The sequence below is a fragment of the Lactuca sativa genome, chromosome 3, assembly GCF_002870075.4.
Source record: "Lactuca sativa cultivar Salinas chromosome 3, Lsat_Salinas_v11, whole genome shotgun sequence".
NCBI lineage: Eukaryota > Viridiplantae > Streptophyta > Magnoliopsida > Asterales > Asteraceae > Lactuca > Lactuca sativa.
In genome coordinates this window covers 264,290,441-264,311,271 of record NC_056625.2, presented here as the reverse complement: position 1 = coordinate 264,311,271, position 20,831 = coordinate 264,290,441, and positions in this window count along the sequence as shown.

Sequence of the window (20,831 nt, the reverse complement as noted above, 5' to 3'; positions counted from 1 at the left end):
AGCCTAGTATCCATTCGATCTTAGTTATATATATGTTCCGTATACATTAAGTCATCATAAGGGGTACCAGGTATGGGTCAAGTCATAGGACACTAATACAATGCACATTTTTCTAGTACAAACCATACTTTTCAAATTAGAACTTTTGGTATACAAAACTAGAAATTTACCAGTAAAGGCTTTAATCCATTTTATTAAACCAGTATAACTTAAAGGACCTTAGGTGGTTAATCCTATAACACCTTAGTTTTTACATTAGTGTTATATATAATTAATACCCAATAGATAGTTAGATGTGTGTCTTCTGCCTCATTCCCTATTCCTTGTTTTGTTGTGGGCTTAGGGTAGATCCACCCAATTAACTATCTGTTCGATATTAGATTATATATAGCTAGTATAAACTAAGTGATTATAGAAGGAACCACTGTGGTTACTATTTTATTATAAGAAATAAGGGTTTTCTTAAAGAATCTTTTCATAAAATATAAAGGAACTATTACAGTTAACTCCGTGAGTGCCAAGTGAATACACCAGGGTTATATCCAACAATGATCTAACAACCAATGGGATGTGTGCCATCCGCCTAATTTCCTATTCCTTGTTTGGTTGTGGGCTTAGGGCAGATACACACAATCAATTGTTTGTTTACTCTGAGTTTTTTTATAATTGTTATCCGTTTAATACTCATGTAAAGGATTGTAGAGTCATTTTTACTTATCTTTCATTAAAGCAGGAAAAATAGGATTTTCTGGAGGAACATGCAAACTTTTCTAAACAAAACTTACAACTTACTACATCTTACTAAGCTTTCTACAATATACTTACATCACTAAAATCTTATGAAATCACCATCTTAATTGCTGATCAACTCTTTCAAAATAACTTGTATTCTCAGGAGACTAGTAGACAGGTACTCGCTCCGGGAATTCAGAAGATGGAGCATAATAGCTTCAACTTTTATTTTGTATTTACGTATATATTCTATGTTTCGTGAACACACACATTGTAAACACTTTCTTTCTAATGTAATGGTTGTTTATTATTTTGATTACTATGATGCATGTCTTTTGATACTAAACATGACGTCCTCTACCCCAGAACGTGTCCGTCGTTCCGGTTTTGGGGTGTGACAGATTGGTATCAGAGCATTGTTTATAGTGAACTAAGTATATCAACCGATAAAAGATATACAACTATAAATACAATGGGGCTCAAGTGATCTGGATAATAATATATTTTAAGAATATAACAATATGTTATAAAAATATACCTACTTGCTTATACATGTATACATACTAGAACAAGTATCACAAGAAGAACAGAACATAAGTATTTAAAGGTTGAATACTATGGTCAAACCTAGGCAGTTATGTAGTCGTATCTTGGATCAATATAGCTTGATCAACTATATTCATTTGAGATGCGACCGACATGTGCTTGGGAGTGATGTGGTGTTGCAACGATGTTAAAACTTACCTAACTCTATACAAGAGATTTCTAGATCAGAACATGAAAGTTGGAATACTATAGGAGTATTCTATGACACTATAACATGATAACAAGTTTGAAACATACTAAGTACATTACATTAAAATACTATAGGAGTATTTTAGGCACTATATAAATAACTTATGTGATAACTTAAAAGACTCTTACGGATAGGTCTATAATCTTGCAATGTATACTCCCAAGGTTTTATATAATTGAGATTTTATAGACTTAGAATTTGTGATCTACGCTTCATTACCTGTTCCTTGTTTGGTTGTGGTGTTGGAGTAGGATCACTTATTCGAAGGTCTATTTAATCTTGAATTATATACGATTTGTATACATTGTATAATTATAGAAGGACTCTGTAAGGATCACCCCATAAAGTTACCCTAAATCTCATAGATTCTTTAGACACTTCCATTCTCGTACGATAAACCCCGATAGATGTAACCACTTCCTTATAGCAGTCAACATAAGAGTCAAGGAGGAACAAGAGCAAGTTCAAGAGAAGTTTTCAAAGAAGGATCAGCCGAAGTTGCCAATACGTCTTATGCGTCACACTAATAAATAATAATCTAGGCTAACTTAATGAGTTAGTGGAAACACTGCTCACATTATGTGTTAGGATTATTTTCTTACATGCAACTGGTAACAATTATTCAGGTCACATATATTCATTCGAGGATAGCCATTTCTAATTCATAAAGTTTATTTGATATAGACTCTTTTATGAATTGTTTCTAGAGCCCTGTGGAAGTCAAGACCAAATACACTCAGAACTAGGATAACCTTGTCTTTCAGCTTTCGGCTTTTATCCACTGCTATAGACTTATTCCATCTCATCTTTGTATTCTTAGCAAAAGATGCCTTGTGGTAGACCGGTAAGGCACGTAGTCAACAGCACGACTGAGAATCCGCCACTACAGTTCGACCTAGCTGCTTTTCAGGCAGCAGTAACAGCAGCAACGGCAGCCGCCCTAACCCAAATTCGTGCAAGTGGTATCAGTGGATCTGATAGCGGTGCTCACCTAACCAACCACATAGATACCCACGAACACCCACAGGAATGTTCGTACAAGGACTTCATGAACTGCAAACCCAAATCCTTCAATGGAGATGGAGGAGTAATTAATCTGATGCAATGATTCGAGAAAACAGAATCGGTCTTCGAAATCTGTTCGTGCCCAGAAGGGAGCAAAGTCAAGTTTGCTGTCTGCACCTTCTCCGGTAGAGCCCTAACATAGTGGAATGGCCATGTTAAGTCACTGACTTTATCAATGGCTAACTCTATGGGCTGGGAAAACTTGAAGGAAATGATGATGGGAGAGTACTACCCAAGGGGCGAAGTACAAAAGCTGGAACAAGAACTATGGGAGCTCAAGATGGTCGGCTCAGACATAGTGACCTATATTGATAGGTTTAGCGACCTGGTAGCACTGTGCCCCAGGATGGTTACCCCAGAGAGCAAGACGATAGAACGATACATCTGGGGTCTAACTGCCCCGACCCAAGGTGATGTGTTGTCTTTTAAAGCATCTACATTCGATAGTGCCAAACGCCTGGCCCATCGACTCATCAACCATGGAGTCCTCCATGGCGTAGAAGTCCCAGTTCCCGAGCCATCAAAGGGAGAGGACTATAAACAGAAGTCGGGGAATAGGAGGAAGAAGAAGCGAACAACACATGAACCCCTGCAAGAGCAACAAACAAGTACTATGTACGCCGCCACAACACCTGCTACAGCAGCACCTACCAGTCGATATGCTGGAACACTCCTGAAGTGTGGAAAGTGCAACTATCACCACACCGGAGTATGCCAGGAAATGCAGTGTCTGAACTGCCACAGAAAGGGACACATAGTCCGTTTCTGCAGGGCACCAGATCAACCGATCTCCCAAGTCCCCAGAGTTGAAGAAAACCAAGCCTGCTATGGCTATGGTGAGACTGGACACTACCAGAGGGACTGCCCGATAACAAAGAATTCAGGAACGGATGGACGAATTCTGATGATCACCGCAGGAGAATCAACCCCGAGTCGTCAGCGAGCAGCAGTACGTTTTCGAAATAGTAATTACTTTAAAAAATAATTTATATTTATATAAGATTAAAACTTAGGGAAAACACTTAAAAGTAATTTTAATAACTCACGTATTGAAACAAGTCACATTATCAGAGAGAACCAAAAGATCCGTTTAGGGAAGCTATGATGACTTAGTATGTACATCAGGGTTGTGCATAACTAAGATGTTGCAGACTTAGAGTGAGTGATTCCACCTTAATTCCTATTCCTTGTTTGGTTATGGATTTGAGGTAGAGTTACTCAATCGACCGTCTTGTTCATCTTGATTATTCATAACTTGTATATTGCATGCGATCATAGTGGTACCAAGGAGGATTGTAGTATAAAGTATCGACACTAGTTTACAAAGCACTTCCGTGGTATGTATGCGCACATCGCGGTATGATACGTGGAAATGTTATCAACAAGAGGAAAACAGAAAGCACTAGAACACACTAGGAGTATATTGTCGAACACACTAGGAGTACATCATCGTATAACAGACGTTTCTTTCAAATCGGGCAAAACTTTGTTTAGTAAAGAGTCCGTTACCATCATTCGTCATGAGTTGGCGTGGTCCTCACCACACTAAGTTCATATGTTTTCATCGCCTCGACCGTCAAGTTCGCAAAACCTTTATCATTCGTATCGACAGTACAACTTAAACCTCAGTTTTGTCTTTTGTATTCTAAACCCCGAAGTACTCGTGCAAAGGGTACTTTGTCCTCCAAAGCCTTTCCGTCGTATGTTCCGCAAACTTTCTGAAATACCACTCCTCCAGCAGACCAAGTTCAAGTGCAGAGGCGAAGGAAAAATATAGCCCACCTATTACTATTCAGTGTATACGTGAGGGTGGTATATGATTATGATTACGCAGATTTAGTATGTGTGCTTCCGCCCTATTTCCTGTTCCTTGTTTGGTTGTGGACCTGGGGCAGAATCACACATCCAGCCGTCTAACTAATCTTAATTATATATGACTTGTATACACGAGGTAATGATCGATGGACCAAGTATGAATCCTATCATGGATATTAGGGCAAAGTTGCCAAGTCTACGAGTGGGTAGTCTTCAAATCAGAGGAGTGTAACCCCAGTAGTACTGTTAAGAAAGCTAATTTCAGGACGAAATTCCATCTAACGGGGGGATGATGTGACAACCCGAAAAATTTTTGCTTTGAAAGCTCAGTCAGTCAACTCAACTGAGTGTTAGACTCGTTTCTGCTATCATTTAGCACAGTTTAGAGTCTGTTTGAAGTGTTCTGATCCTACTACATTCAAAGAATGAGTGTTAGGAAGTACCTGTTAGATTCACTGAACAACACTCAAGCCCTAAACTCCATCATGTGGAGTTTACGACCGTAAACTCAACTAGGGCCGTAAACTCCCCCTTATAGTCTCATATCCTTCAACTTTCTTCATTATTTCACTTCCACCTCAAGAACTTCCATTTCTCTCTCAAGTATCATCGAGTTCTTCATCCTAGATCATCAAAAACGTAAGTGTTCTTCACCCTAGATGTTGTTATCCTTCTTAATCATGAATCACTCTTTGCTTTCATCCATGAAAACATCCTTTTCTTCTAGATCTTCATAATCTTCAACTTTCACCAAGAACACCAAGAACACACACTTGTTCTTGGTGGCTGAAAACAACTTCTAAGGCTTCTAAATCTTAAGTATCCTTTCCATACACTTGTTAACTAGTAAAATCACAAGCCTTACTGCCTGGAGCAGCAATTGGTGGATGATTTCCAGGAGTTTACGGCCGTAAACTCCATGTTGTTGCATGTTTGGACCTGAAACTCTTCTATTTAACCAAGCCTTAGACCTTTACCCTTAATGGATGTTGTAGGATCTTAAAACACATGCATATGCATGTTTGACCATGAGTTTACGGTCTTAAATTCCCTTGGCCATAAACCCATGACCGTAAACTCATGGTAGTGCCATTCCACTTTCCTTTAATCAATCACATGTGATTCTAACACTTGGTCAAAGTGTTTCCTAGTCCCGTGAGGTGTTTCCTTGCATTTGGTTGCTTCTAAACACTATATTTATGTCAATATATGCCATCATATGTCAATTAGGACTCGTTAAGTCTTGGGACTTCATTCTTGGAATTTCTCATCCTTACACACATATTCGTTTGAATCACCCACATCAGGTGAGTTCATAACTCGTAATCAATCTTTTAAACTGTTTTAAATGCTTTTAGGGGGGGGGGGGAATACAAGTTGAAAGCAATGATAATTGTGTAAATGTTTGTTATAAATATCTTTCAAAAGATTGCTTATGTCTTTTATAAGTGATTAGAACATTTCAAAAACTCTTTTAAAGTTATGTTACTTTTAGTTTAACAAAACTCCATTTTAAAGTACAAGCATAACTTAGTAGTAAAATGAGTCTTTGCAATAACAATTAAAATAAAATATTAGTAAACTATAAGGGGTATAGTTTAGAGGTTCAATTCATACTCGATACTAGAGCACACTATAAAGAGAAACCGGGAGGAACATACTATAACAAGTACAGAGAGGAATATACTATAACAAGTACCAGGAAAAAACACGTTAATATATCTTTCCGGGTTTGCGTTGACACCAGTACAATTTCACGTACCAAGGTTAGCAGGCACGAGGTGATAAAACATAATAAGATATCTTTCCGAGTTTGCGTTGACAACAATACGATTTCACCTACCAGGGCTAGCAGGCACGAGGTGATAGTTATATCCAACCTAAGTTATTTATTAAGGGTACATCTACAAAGTACCCCGACGATAATAAATAAGATACATAAGTTATTCGTGACATGAAAATTTAGTAGAAAGGGACCATAATGCTAACCTTATGATTCCTTAATGTATACATCAAGGGATATATATAAATAGGATCCGACAGGTAATAGGATGTGTGCCTTCCACTTCATTTCCTGTTCCTTGTTTGGTTGTGGGCTTAGAGTGGATTCACCCAGCCTAGTATCCATTCGATCTTAGTTATATATATGTTCCGTATACATTAAGTCATCATAAGGGGTACCAGGTTTGGGTCAAGTCATAGGACACTAATACAATGCACATTTTTCTAGTACAAACCATACTTTTCAAATTAGAACTTTTGGTATACAAAACTAGAAATTTACCAGTAAAGGCTTTTATCCATTTTATTAAACCAGTATAACTTAAAGGACCTTAGGTGGTTAATCCTATAATACCTTAGTTTATACTTTAGTGTTATATATAATTAATACCCAATAGATAGTTAGATGTGTGTCTTCTGCCTCATTCCCTGTTCCTTGTTTGGTTGTGGGCTTAGGGTAGATCCATACAATTAACTATCTGTTCGATATTAGATTATATATAACTAGTATAAACTAAGTTATTATAGAAGTAACCACTGTGGTTACTATTTTATTATAAGAAATAAGGGTTTTCTTAAAGAATCTTTTCATAAATTATAAAGGAACTATTATAGTTAACTCTGTGAGTACCAAGTGAATACACCAGGGTTATATACAACAATGATCTACAACCAATAGGATGTGTGCCATCCGCCTCATTTCCTGTTTCCTTGTTTGGTTGTGGGCTTAGGGCAGATACGCACAATCAATTGTTTGTTTACTCCGAGTTTTATATAATTGGTATCTGTTTAATACTCATAGAAAGGATTGTAGAGTCATTTTTACTTATCTTTCATTAAAGCAGGAAATATAGGATTTTCTGGAGGAACATGCAAACTTTTCTAAACAGAACTTACAACTTACTACATCTTACTCAGCTTTCTACAAGATACTTACATCACTAAAATTGTATGAACTCACTAGCTTAATTGCTGATCAACTCTTTCCAAATAAATTGCATTCTCAGGAGACTAGTAGACAGGTACTCGCGCTGGGAATTCAGAAGATGGAGCATAATAGCTTCAAGTCTTCTTTTGTATTTACATACGTATTCTATGTTTCATGAACACACATATTGTAAAAACTTTCTTTCTAATGTAATGGTTGTTTATTATTTTGATTACTATGATGCATGCCTTGTGATACTAAACATGACGTCCTCCACCCCAGAACGTTTCAGCCGTTCCGGTTTTGGGGTGTGATAGTGACAAGAATTTGGAATTATTACAGTTGCAATAAGGATTTGGAAATTTTAAATGAGCATAATTGAATTTTTTTTCAATTTCTCTATTTTACAAATTAAGGACCATAGATAAACATAGTGTGCATTCTTCGTACATGGCATAACTATCGTTTAGACAAACATAGTGTGCATACTTGGAGCATGGCATAACTATTGTTTTAATTCAAGTCTTAAGTTGATTATTCTTAACATTTATACAATGAATAATGAGTAATCAATATAACTCAAAAGTTTTTGGTCCATATAGGATTAGTATTATTCTTGTGCTTCACTTTGCATGTTTTGACTTCCAAAATAACTAGGTTATTCAAACCATCCACAGTCGATCATACTTTGGAAGTAGGTATTGAGGAAAGTCTGTCATGAATGGGTCTATAGTTTGTCTAGGAAAAAGTGGCTACAATGTTCATGAGTGCTCTTGGAATAAGATTTGAGTATTGGATTCAACCCACGCTCAATTGAATCACTTCATGGATTTTATCACGAGTGATCATGTGACGATAATATATTATATTCTTCAAACGGAGACGTGTGAGTTGTAGTTGCGAGTCGGTTGCACATTGAGATATGTAAATGCACCAGTAACTTGGATGTTATAAAACATATCGTTGTGTGTAATTTGATGAGTAAGTACAAGAGAGCATTTGGGTCGAAGTTTATTCGTTCCTTTTACCCGATGTGGATAAAAGGGATATATGTGGTGTGACATCCCCAAAATCTCGGCCAGAAAAGACCGTTTTTCATTTATGCTTTTAAAATATTTTCAGATTAAATCCTTTTGATTTGAAAGAGTTGCGGAATTTGTTCCCAAAAACAAAACATGATAAAACAATGTTTACCAAAGCATTTCATAAAAGAAATGTATTTTTCATTATATAATCAAAACTCGGGGTGTCATGTTCCGGTACAGACCAATAAGCATAAACGATAACATTACAAGTCATTCAACAAATATAAACATATACAGACTTGTAAACAAAACAACTTGATGGATCATCCATCTCATGCCCTCGCGCCACTTCCTGTAATACAAATAAAACTGAGTGGGTCGGGCTTGGGAGCCTGGTGAGCATATAGGGTTTTCAACCCACAATAAATAATCATATTTAATTTTCACCAACCAACAATAACCCAATTACCCATTCCCGTTATTCTCACTTTATGTCCCTAAAACAACTAACACAAGGGACCTAGTCTAAGAATATTTCATCGGGGCGACAACACATGCTTCGGGGATACCTCAGCAATATAAGTCAAATAAGGCAACCATGAGGGGGATGGAGTACAGCGAATGAACACCCAAGTTCATTAACACCTACAGGTGGCGAACCTGCTAATGTTTCCACAAGACTGTCTAGAAAAGTCTGTGGTCGTCATCTAAACTCCGCTAGATGACTAAATCAAACAACAACGAGGCCTCTCATCTGTTTATTACACACCAACTATCTACCCATGTTCTACCCAACATATTAGTAGATAAAAATATACATTTTTATACATAGTTTAAAAACCTGTATAGCATGCTTTAATTAATACATATTCCACATAACAGATGAGGCACACACACACATAACACGTATTTCATAGAAAACAAATCAGATCCATGAGATAGAAGAGAGTGAATATACATTCACACATATAAACAACAATATACTTAATACACTCAAACCATACTTGTATTATTATCGTGTTTATGAAAGGTAGTATACACTCACTTGATCAGAAGATGATCGGACAGCACTACGACTTGCAGAAGTAGTAATCCTCAGCAGATCTGGAAGATCTTCACAAAAATCGAACTTCTCGCGGGCAGAGCTTCGACTCGGGAACCGCACTTCTCGGGATCTTCGGGATCTCGGGACTTGCCTCGGGGCTCGAGTTTGATACCGGGGCTTCGAGATATTTCTGGCACGCAAAACGATGCAAAACGGGAGAGAGAAGAGAGGAAATTGGCAAAAGACTCGGCTGCCTTCGCATCCTATTTATAGGAGGCTGGAGCCTCGGAGTACGCGGGGCGTACTACTTCTGAAATCGTCACTGCATGCGTCATCTGAAATGTCGACACTCTTCGGAGTACGCGGGGCGTACGTCGGATCGGACCGGTGACTCGTCTTCGGATAATGCCGGATTAAAAGATTAAAAATAAATAAAATTTATTTAATAAACTTCGGAAATTCATATCTTCCTCATACGAACTCCGTTTTCGACGTTCTTTATATCCACGCGAAGGTGAGACTACGCTCTACAACTTTCGTTTAGACTCCGTCAGCTAATTTTGACTTTATTTTTATTATTTATTTTGAATAGGCCGCGACAGAAAAACTTCGTTATAAATTCATAACTTCTTCGTTTGACGTCCGTTCTCGCCTAACTTTTTATCGCTTTGATACCAACAACGAGATCTTCGATTCTCATTTAGATTGCTTCGGCTAAAAACCGCTTGATCTCAAATCGAGTATTTCGGGTTGCACACCGCTAAGCCGAAACTTCGATAAATCATAACTTCCTCATACGAAGTCAGATTTGGGCGTTCTATATATATTCGGAAACCTCGTTTCAACTACTACAACGTTATTCAAAGATATTAAGTTTATTTTACACTTTAATTTTGACGCTTATTTTTATTCTTAATTAATCAAACCACATAATTAAGCAATTAAGCACAAAACACATAATACTCAAATAATACACTCTTATTATTTCAAAACGGGTTACAGAGGTTAACCTAGACTATTACATTGCTACAAATGGCAAGCCCAGAAACACAGGCGTTACAATTCTCTCCACCTTAGAATGATTCCGTCCCCGGAATCACACATCAACAAACAAATGCGGATAGCGACTTAACATGTCACTCTCCGTCTCCCAGGTGAGATTCGGCCCATTCGTGTGTTTCCATCGGACAAGCACTAACCCAACCATTTTGCGTCGTAATTTCTTAGTCTTTCGGTCAACAATTGCCTCTGGCTCCTCAATCAACCTTTTGTTCTCATCGATTCTCAACTCCGAAAGTGGAATCATGTCGGGAACTTCTCCCGTGAACTTCCTCAAATAACACACATGAAAAGTGTTGTGAATTCCATTCAGTTCTTCGGGTAATTCGAGCTTGTAAGCTTGGTTCCCAATCCTTTGAAGAACTTTAAACGGTCCAATAAACCTTGGACTCAACTTTCCCCTTTTACCAAATCTTATAAGTCCCTTCCACGGCGAGACTTTAAGCAAAACCGAATCTCCAATCTCAAAAGTCATCGGTCTTCGCTTCTTGTTAGCATAGCTCTTTTGACGATCTTGAGCTGCTAACATTCTTTCTCTAATTATTTTCAACTTTTCAGCGGTTTGATGGACCATCTTCGGTCCCATAAACTGCTTTTCCCCAGCCTCAAACCAACAAGACGGCATACGACACTTCTGTCCATACAAAGCTTGATAAGGTGCCATCTTAATGCTCGAGTGAAAACTATTATTGTAGGAAAATTCTACCAAAGGTAAGTGTTCATCCCAATTACCTAGGAATTCCAAGGTACATGCTCTCAGCATATCTTCAAGTGTTTGTATTGTTCTTTCACTCTGACCATCAGTCTGCGGATGGTAAGCTGTGCTTAAACATAACTTGGTACCCAATTCCTCTTGTAGACTTTTCCAAAACCTTGAGGTGAAACGGCTATCACGATCCGATACAATCGTTAACGGAACACCGTGAAGCCTCACAATTTCCTTCACGTAAGAATTTGCAAGCTTCTCCATAGACCATTTCTCCTTGGCTGCTATGAAATGCGCACTCTTAGTGAATCGATCAACGACCACCCAAATCATGTCGTGACCACTTTTTGTTCTAGGCAGTTTTGTGACAAAATCCATAGCAATGTCTTCCCACTTACCCGTAGGCACAGGCAATGGTTCTAAACTCCCGTAAGGTTTCTGATGTTGTGTCTTGACTCTCGCACAAGTCACACACTCGGCCACATACTTTGCAACATCAAGCTTCATCGTCGGCCACCAGTAGTAGGGTTTCAGGTCCCTATACATTTTAGTGCTACCCGGATGAATCGAGTACATGGTTTTGTGAGCTTCTTCCATCAGAAGATCCCTAATTCCTCCAGACTTAGGTACCCAAATACGATCTTGGAATACCTTCAGTCCATGACCGTTAGTACCAAACACCAACGTTTTACCCAAACATTCCTCCTTTCGGTCATTTTTCTCAGAAGCTTCCTCTTGAGCTTTCTTTATACTTTCCACAATGGTCGAGACAACTTCAATTCTCAACGCTCTTGGCCTTTTCCTTTCAAGATTGACCTTCCGACTGAGAGCATCAGCAACAACATTAGCTTTACCGGGGTGGTAAAGTATCTCACAGTCGTAGTCTTTAAGTAATTCTAGCCAGCGTCGTTGCCTCATATTCAATTCCTTCTGATTAAAGAGATATTGGAGACTCTTATGATTAGTGAAAAGTTTGCACTTCGTGCCATAGAGGTAATGCCTCCATATTTTCAGAGCGAAAACTACCGCTGCCAACTCCAAATCATGAGTCGGGTAATTCTTTTCATGCTCTTTCAGCTGTCGAGACGCATACGCTATCACATTTTCTCTTTGGGTCAAAACACAACCCAATCCAACACCAGACGCATCGCTATAAATAGCAAAGTCTTCAACTCAATCGGGTAGAGAAAGTATCGGTGCCTCGCATAGCTTCTTCTTTAGCTTCTCGAATGCTTCTTTATGCTTATCACTCCAAGCATAAGTAGCTCCTTTGTGGGTCAAAGCTGTCAATGGAGTAGCGATCGAGGAAAAACCTTGGATAAACCTTCGGTAATATCCGGCTAACCCCAAAAAGCTTCGAACCTCCGTGGGACTTTTCGGTCGTTCCCACTTCATCACAGCTTCGATCTTCGCTGGATCAACCATTATCCCTTCTTGGTTGACCACGTGACCCAAGAATTGGACTTCACGAATCCAAAAATCACATTTGGAGAATTTTGCATACAACTTCTCCTGCTTCAAAACTTCTAACACTTCTCGCAAGTGTCTGCCATGCTCCTCCTGGCTTTTCGAGTAAATCAGAATGTCATCTATGAACACTATCACGGATTTATCAAGGAACGGATTACAAACCCTATTCATCAAATCCATGAACGCTGCCGGAGCATTGGTTAGTCCAAACGACATAACCAAGAACTCGTAGTGTCCATATCTAGTTCTGAATGCAGTCTTCTCGATATCTTGCTCTCTTACTTTCAGCTGATGATATCCTGACCTTAGATTGATCTTCGAGAAATAACTTGAACCTTGCAATTGATCAAACAGGTCATCAATCCTTGGCAACGGATACCTATTCTTTATTGTTGCCTTGTTCAGCTCTCTGTAATCGATGCACATTCTCATACTTCCATCTTTCTTTTTCACAAATTACACCAGAGCTCCCCAGGGTGATGAACTAGGTCTAATGAAACCTTTGTCTAATAACTCCTGAAGTTGCATCATTAGCTCCTTCATCTCTGTCGGTGCTAATCGGTAAGGTGCATTTGCTATTGGCGTGGTTCTTGGTAGCAAGTCTATTCTGAACTCCACTTGTCTATTAGGTGGTAATCCAGGAAGATCTTCGGGAAATACTTCCGGATAATCACACACCACCGGAATACTCTGCATCACCTTCTTTTCCTTCTTCGCATCGATCACAAATGCTAAATATGATGTACATCCCTTGGTCAAACACTTTCTGGCTTTCATTAGAGAAATGATTCCAGAATTTACTCTGCGTTTGTCCCCATACACCATAAATGAATCCTTCACAGGCGGGTTTACTTTAACTATCTTCTTCTTGCACAAAATTTCGGCATCATTGGCGCTAAGCCAATCCATTCCTAAAACGATGTCGAAACCATTTAGTTCGATAGGCAATAATTCCTCGTGAAACTTATTCCCATTAAGGTCGATCAAGATGTTTTTCATATGATGGCTAACAGGTACAAACTTGCCACTAGCTACTTCGACTAATAAAGCATCATCTAGTCTATCAATAGGCAAAGCTAGCTTTCTACCAAACTCATGCGAAATAAAGGAGTAGTTGGCTCCAGAATCAAACAAAATTTGAGCAGGTAATTCATATACGAGAAAGGTACCTGAAGCGACATCAGCTTCATCTTTAGCAGCCTCAAGTGTCATCTGGAAGGCTCTCGCCTTCGGCTTTGGTGGAATGTTGGGCCTAGCTGCCTCCTTCTTCTTCGGACTCTCTTTCAAAATATGCCCCTCTTCATTGCAACCAAAACACATCCTTTTGTTGTTAGGATATTCATTGGCAAAATGTCCAACCTTCCCACACTTGTAGCAGGTCACATCCTCGCTACATTTCCTAAAGTGCTTTTTCTTACACTTATCACACCACTTCGCTTCACCTCCTCTTCCTCCAAACTTGTTCGAATCAGATTTCTAAAATTTGCTTTTCTTACCGGAACCACATGTTCCCTCAAACTTCCTTTTCTCACCAACCTCAACCTTGATGGTGGTTCTTCCCTTAATCATGTTCTCAACAGACTTGGCAGCCCAGATAGCTGCCTCTAGAGTAAGTGCCTGACGTACTGGCACCTCGTACTCCCATGGGAGTCCCTTCGCATACCGGTCCACCTTTGTCAACTCGTCTGGAACGATACGCAAGGCAAACTCCATCTTATCGGTGAAGCTATTGGTGTATTCATCAACTGACATGCTGCCTTTCGTCAATGTCAGGAACTTGTTCTCCAACTCCAAAAAATTTTGAGCCGAGCAGAACTTGTGCTTGAACTGCACCAAGAACTCTGCCCATGACAATTGCAGTGGCTCATTAAGGCTCAAAGTCTTCCCTAGCGTGTTCCACCAACGAACGGCTCCACCTCGTAATTGTCGCACTGCATAGATAGTCTGCAACTTACCTCTGCAGCCACATGTCATAAAGGCTAACTCCATTTCGGAGATCCAATCCATAACCCCAATCGGATCCTCCTTTCCATTGAAGGTCGATGGTTTTCAAGTTAGAAAGTCCTTGTACTTGCATCCCATTCCATCATTCCTTCCATCATAGTTATCTTGCCTAACTATCGGTGGGTTGGCTTGACCAATAGATCCACTGAAGTTTCCCCCTTCCGAGTGCCCTTCATTTAATTCAGGCTCCTCTACACGACTTGACAGTTCTTCACGATGCTTGCATCCCATTCCATCATTCCTACCAACTGTGACATCCCCAAAATCTCAGCCAGAAAAGACCGTTTTTCATTTATGCTTTTAAAATATTTTCAGAGTAAATCCTTTTGATTTGAAAGAGTTGTGGAATTTGTTCCAAAAAACAAAACATGATAAAACAATGTTTACCAAAGCATTTCATAAAAGAAATGTATTTTTCATTATATAATCAAAACTCGGGGTGTCATGTTCCGGTACAGACCAATAAGCATAAACGATAACATTACAAGTCATTCAACAAATATAAACATATACAGACTTGTAAACAAAACAACTTGATGGATCATCCATCTCATGCCCTCGCGCCACTTCCTGTAATACAATTAAAACTGAGTGGGTCAGGCTTGGTAGTCTGGTGAGCATATAGGGTTTTCAACCCACAATAAATAATCATATTTAATTTTCACCAACCAACAATAACCCAATTACCCATTCCCGTTATTCTCACTTTATGTCCCTAAAACAACTAACACAAGGGACCTAGTCTAAGAATATTTCATCGGGGCGACAACACATGCTTCGGGGGTACCTCAGCAATATAAGTCAAATAAGGCAACCATGAGGGGGATGGAGTACAACGAATAAACACCCAAGTTCATTAACACCTATAGGTGGCGAACCTGCTAATGTTTCCACAAGACTGTCTAGAAAAGTCTGTGGTCGTCATCTAAACTCCGCTAGATGACTAAATCAAACAACAACGAGGCCTCTCATCTGTTTATTACACACCAACTATCTACCCATGTTCTACCCAACATATTAGTAGATAAAAATATACATTTTTATACATAGTTTAAAAACCTGTATAGCATGCTTTAATTAATACATATTCCACATAACAGATGAGGTACACACACACATAACACATATTTCATAGAAAACAAATCAGATCCATGAGATAGAAGAGAGTGAATATACATTCACACATATAAACAACAATATACTTAATACACTCAAACCATACTTGTATTATTATCGTGTTTATGAAAGGTAGTATACACTCACTTGATCAGAAGATGATCGGACAACACTACGACTTGCAGAAGTAGTAATCCTCAGCAGATCTGGAAGATCTTCACAAAAATCGAACTTCTCGCGGGTAGAGCTTTGGCTCGGGAACCACACTTCTCGGGATCTTCGGGATCTCGGGACTTGCCTCGGGGCTCGAGTATGATACCGGGGCTTCGGGATATTTCTGGCACAAAAAACGATGCAAAACGGGAGAGAGAAGAGAGGAAATTGGCAAAAGACTCGGCTGCCTTCGCATCCTATTTATAGGAGGCTGGAGCCTCGGAGTACGCGGGCCGTACTGCAGTACGCAGCGCGTACTGCTTCCGAAATCGTCACTGCATGCGTCATCCGAAATGTCGACACTCTTCGGAGTACGCGGGGTGTACGTCGGATCGGACCGGTGACTCGTCTTCGGATAATGCCGGATTAAAAGATTAAAAATAAATAAAATTTATTTAATAAACTTCGGAAATTCATATCTTCCTCATACGAACTCCGTTTTCGACGTTCTTGATATCCACGCGAAGGTGAAACTACGCTCTACAACTTTCGTTTAGACTCCGTCGGCTAATTTTGAATTTATTTTTATTATTTATTTTTAATAGGCCGCGACAGAAAAACTTCGTTATAAATTCATAACTTCTTCGTTTGACGTCCGTTCTCGCCTAACTTTTTATCGCTTTGATACCAACAACGAGATCTTCGATTCTCATTTAGATTGCTTCGGCTAAAAACCGCTCGATCTCAAATCGAGTATTTCGGGCTGCACACCGCTAAGTCGAAACTTCGATAAATCATAACTTCCTCATACGAAGTCAGATTTGGGCGTTCTATATATATTCGGAAACCTCGTTTCAACTACTACAACGTTATTCAAAGATATTAAGTTTATTTTACACTTTAATTTTGACGCTTATTTTTATTCTTAATTAATCAAACCACATAATTAAGCAATTAAGCACAAAACACATAATACTCAAATAATACACTCTTATTATTTCAAAACGGGTTACAGAGGTTAACCTAGACTATTACATTGCTACAAATGGCAAGCCCGGAAACACAGACGTTACATGTGGGGCCCTCGATGATTTAGTGATGAGATTAGGCCTGGACTGATTTGATTTGTTCAATTAGCCGGTCGTCATAAATCAGAAATCGGGAAAAAACAGATGGACAGAGAGAAAGATTATAATCCATGTCTCAGTCCATATGATATCTAGAATGGAGGAATATATGATCCCTTATCTAATGGGCAGTCATTGACTAGGTCAGAGTTCGACAACGACTTTTAAGAGCTACGATTGCTATTCGGGTTGGATTCATGCTTGAAATAATAGTTATTAGACTTATCCAATTTGGAGACTGTTGGATTAGGTGTCTAAGCGCATAACTATTATTGGTATGTACTTGACCCTGGAGTAGCATGGTCCATGTAACATCCCAAAAATCCGTACCAAATTTTTTTCTTTAAATCATTACCAAATCCATATTCATAAAACATATCATAAGTCATAACATAAATTCAAAGTATTAATTCCAAAACATATTTCATTATCAGAGTAAAACATTCCAGGCTGACTAATCAACGGTGTGTGCCATGTGATTACCCCGAGCCCTTCCCTCCGCTACCGGAAGTACCTAAAACAAAAACTGACAACCGTAAGCAAGAAGCTTAGCGAGTTCCCCAACCTACAACATACCCTGCATAAACACATACTGCACATACTGGGCCACACCCACTATTCCGGGCCTCGCCCGCTACTTCGAGCCTCCCCTGCTACAACGGCCCCGCCGCTCTAGGCCCCGCCTGGCTTCGAGCCCCGCTCGGATGTAGATCTATTTCTTTTAGGCCCCGCTTGTCTCTGGGCCCCACCCACTAACCACATAATAAAAAATGGCATATAACACATAACTAAACATACCCTACTGTATTCCTACCCTAAGGCCTCGCCCCTATCCTGTTACTAGTGAGTCATGGAACCCCGTCAAAACTCCTACTATAAGTGAGATATGGGCCTCCGCCCACACTCACTCCATACCTATCTTGGGCCTCGCCACTGCTCTGCTACTAATGAGATATGGAACACCATCCATACTTTGCTATTGGTGAGATACGGGACCTCGCCCACACTCACCTCCCTACCAGGCACATACATGCATCACACAGCCAACAAGTATATTCTATCATGTAAACCACTCCTTGGGCACCCGCCTGACATTGGATCTTGGTCCTGAATATCATAATAGCAAACATTGCCTAGGGCTAACCCCCGGGTCTTCCTACTCGTAACTACATGGGCTGACATTGTGGCCTTAGACCCATTCACACAAAGGGAAACTCACCTGCACTACGGAACTCTTGATGATAACCCTCTGACTGCTGCCCGGCAATTCTCTAAACCGCTGCCCCACTAGCTCCCCGAGCTACCAATATCAGTATACATAACACTTAGATCCAAACAGAACACTCGAAGCCGACTAAGTCCACTCTTGACAAAGTCAAAGTCCTGGTCATAGTCAACCTTCCAGACTGACTCTACTCGCCGAGTCACCCCAAGACTCGTCGAGTCCATGAATTCAGAAACTCCCATAATACGACTCAACTCGCCGAGACACCCCAAGACTCGTCGAGTTCAATGATCTCTGAGTCCCATCCTGCCCCACTCACTTCACCACTCAACTCACTGATCTAAATCTTAACCAGAAAAGGTTGAGGTTCTGCGATCCAACTCGTCGAGTCCAAGAACAAAATCGCCAAGTCCGTGGCAATATTAAACAGACTCGCCGAGTTATTCTTCCATCTCGCCGAGTCCCTTCCTATCTTCATCCAACTCACCGAGTCCACCCATGTGACTCGTCTAGTAGCTTCAGTTCTTAATCCATATAGTGGCTTTTCAAGCCATGCAGGGGCTCCAACTCATAGATCCACCCTTCCAAAGTCCATTCCTTATGTAAAGTTGCAAACTTTACGTGAAACCAAGGAGCTATAGGCTTAAAACACTCTAGGGCTAGGGTTCTAGACAAGCATGCTTCACCAACACCCCCAAGACTGATACTTTATGGTTCTCTAGGCCGAAACACACCTAGATCTGAAGTAGCAACTTCAGATCTGGACTTCTAACTCGAAATGGCTCTTAATCATGCCATAAAATCCCCAAATCTTATAACAAAGGTAACACTTTATGCAAAAGAGTGAAGGTAATAACTTCTTACCTCCTAATGCTCTAAAATGTCCCACCAATTCTGGATCTAAAGCCAATCCTTGAATCACCAAAGGTTCCCTTCCTCCTTCTTCTTCCTTCAAATCACCCAAAATGGCAAGAAAGCTTGAATGTGCTAAAATGGAGGCTTAGGGTTTCGTGTTATGGATAAGAGAGGCTATAGAGAACCCTAAGGGAGAGAATAAGATGTTTACATAGTGCACAAAGTGCCAGACTTAGGGTTTCCCAATCCAGACCGGACTCACCGAGTCTACTCTCCGACTCGTCGAGTCGGTCACTTAATCTTCGACCCGGATCCCGCTCGGACTCGTCGAGTTCCACCCTAGACTCGACGAGTTGACCCCCTTTGACTTAGGGTTTTCCTTTCCTTTCTTGGTCTTTCTGATTATGGGTGTTACAGTCCATTTGGGTTGCATGGCATCAGAACAATTTGGATAGACTTTTGTGAGAAGAGGATATTTATGATTCATTAATATATTATAAGTTCTAGTATATTAATATGAAATCATATTATTTAATTAGTATTGATCAAGAATTAGTTTGGAATTAATTTTGTGATTTAAAGAGACTAATTAAATAAATAGGGATTGATTTGGTAAATCATTCATTCTTATAAAGTAGGGTTATGATCCATAGTTCTTCATGTTGGACTAAACCCATGTGGTAACCCATGGATACTCCATGGAGGTTAAAACCCATGGATCATGAGGAATGTGGAAAGTCATGAGTTGCATGGTGTAACCCTAATGGGCACACTATATACTGAAACCTCATACTAACAAAATCGGCACTTAAGATACACAAATGAGGGCTAGCCGATTTTGGTGCAATATAATCTTCTCTCAAGTTATTCCAATTGTTGGTGGTGTTGTGTGATTCCATTTGAGGTGGAACACTTGGGCACTAAGTTCTTAAAGGTCCAAGGCTTCCAACTACAAGAAAAGGTATGTCATCTAACTTGTTTTATTACCCAAGTATCAAAGTTTTTTATGCTAGTTAGGGTAATAACTTGGAAAGTTCAAGTTTGCATTTATAATAGAGAAAACATAGATCCAAGGTATTTAGGGTTGCATGTACACCTTAGGAGTGTTAGAATGCTCAAAACCCAACAAAACTCACTTCACAGTCGAGCAAACACACACCATGACTCACAAAAAAGTTAAGGTTCGAATTACGAACCACTTAATCATCAATTAGAGATAAATACTTAGTCTACAACCTAAAACCCTTAAGTTGAACAAAACTCAACCTGGTCAAAAGTCAATAGTCAATGGTCAGCCACCAAGCTGTGGCCAACTACTAACCACGTCGAGGTAGCCTCAGAACATAAACACTCATAGAGAAACCTGTCATTGTGTCATGGTGAGCATCCACGTCTTGGGAACTGTCACACCCCAAAAATGGAACGACGGAAACGTTCGAGGGTGGAGGACGTCATGTTTAGTATCACAAGACATGCATCATAGTAATCAAAGTAAAGAATAACCATTTCATTATAGAGAAAGTGTTTACAATATGTGTGTTCAAAAAATATAAAATACAAATAACAAAACAAGACTTGAAACTATTATGCTCCATCTTCTGAATTCCCAGCGTGAGTACCTATCGACTAGTGTCCTGAGAATACAAGTTATTTTGAAAGAGTTGATCAGCAAATAAGCTGGTGAGTTCATAAGATTTTAGTGATGTAAA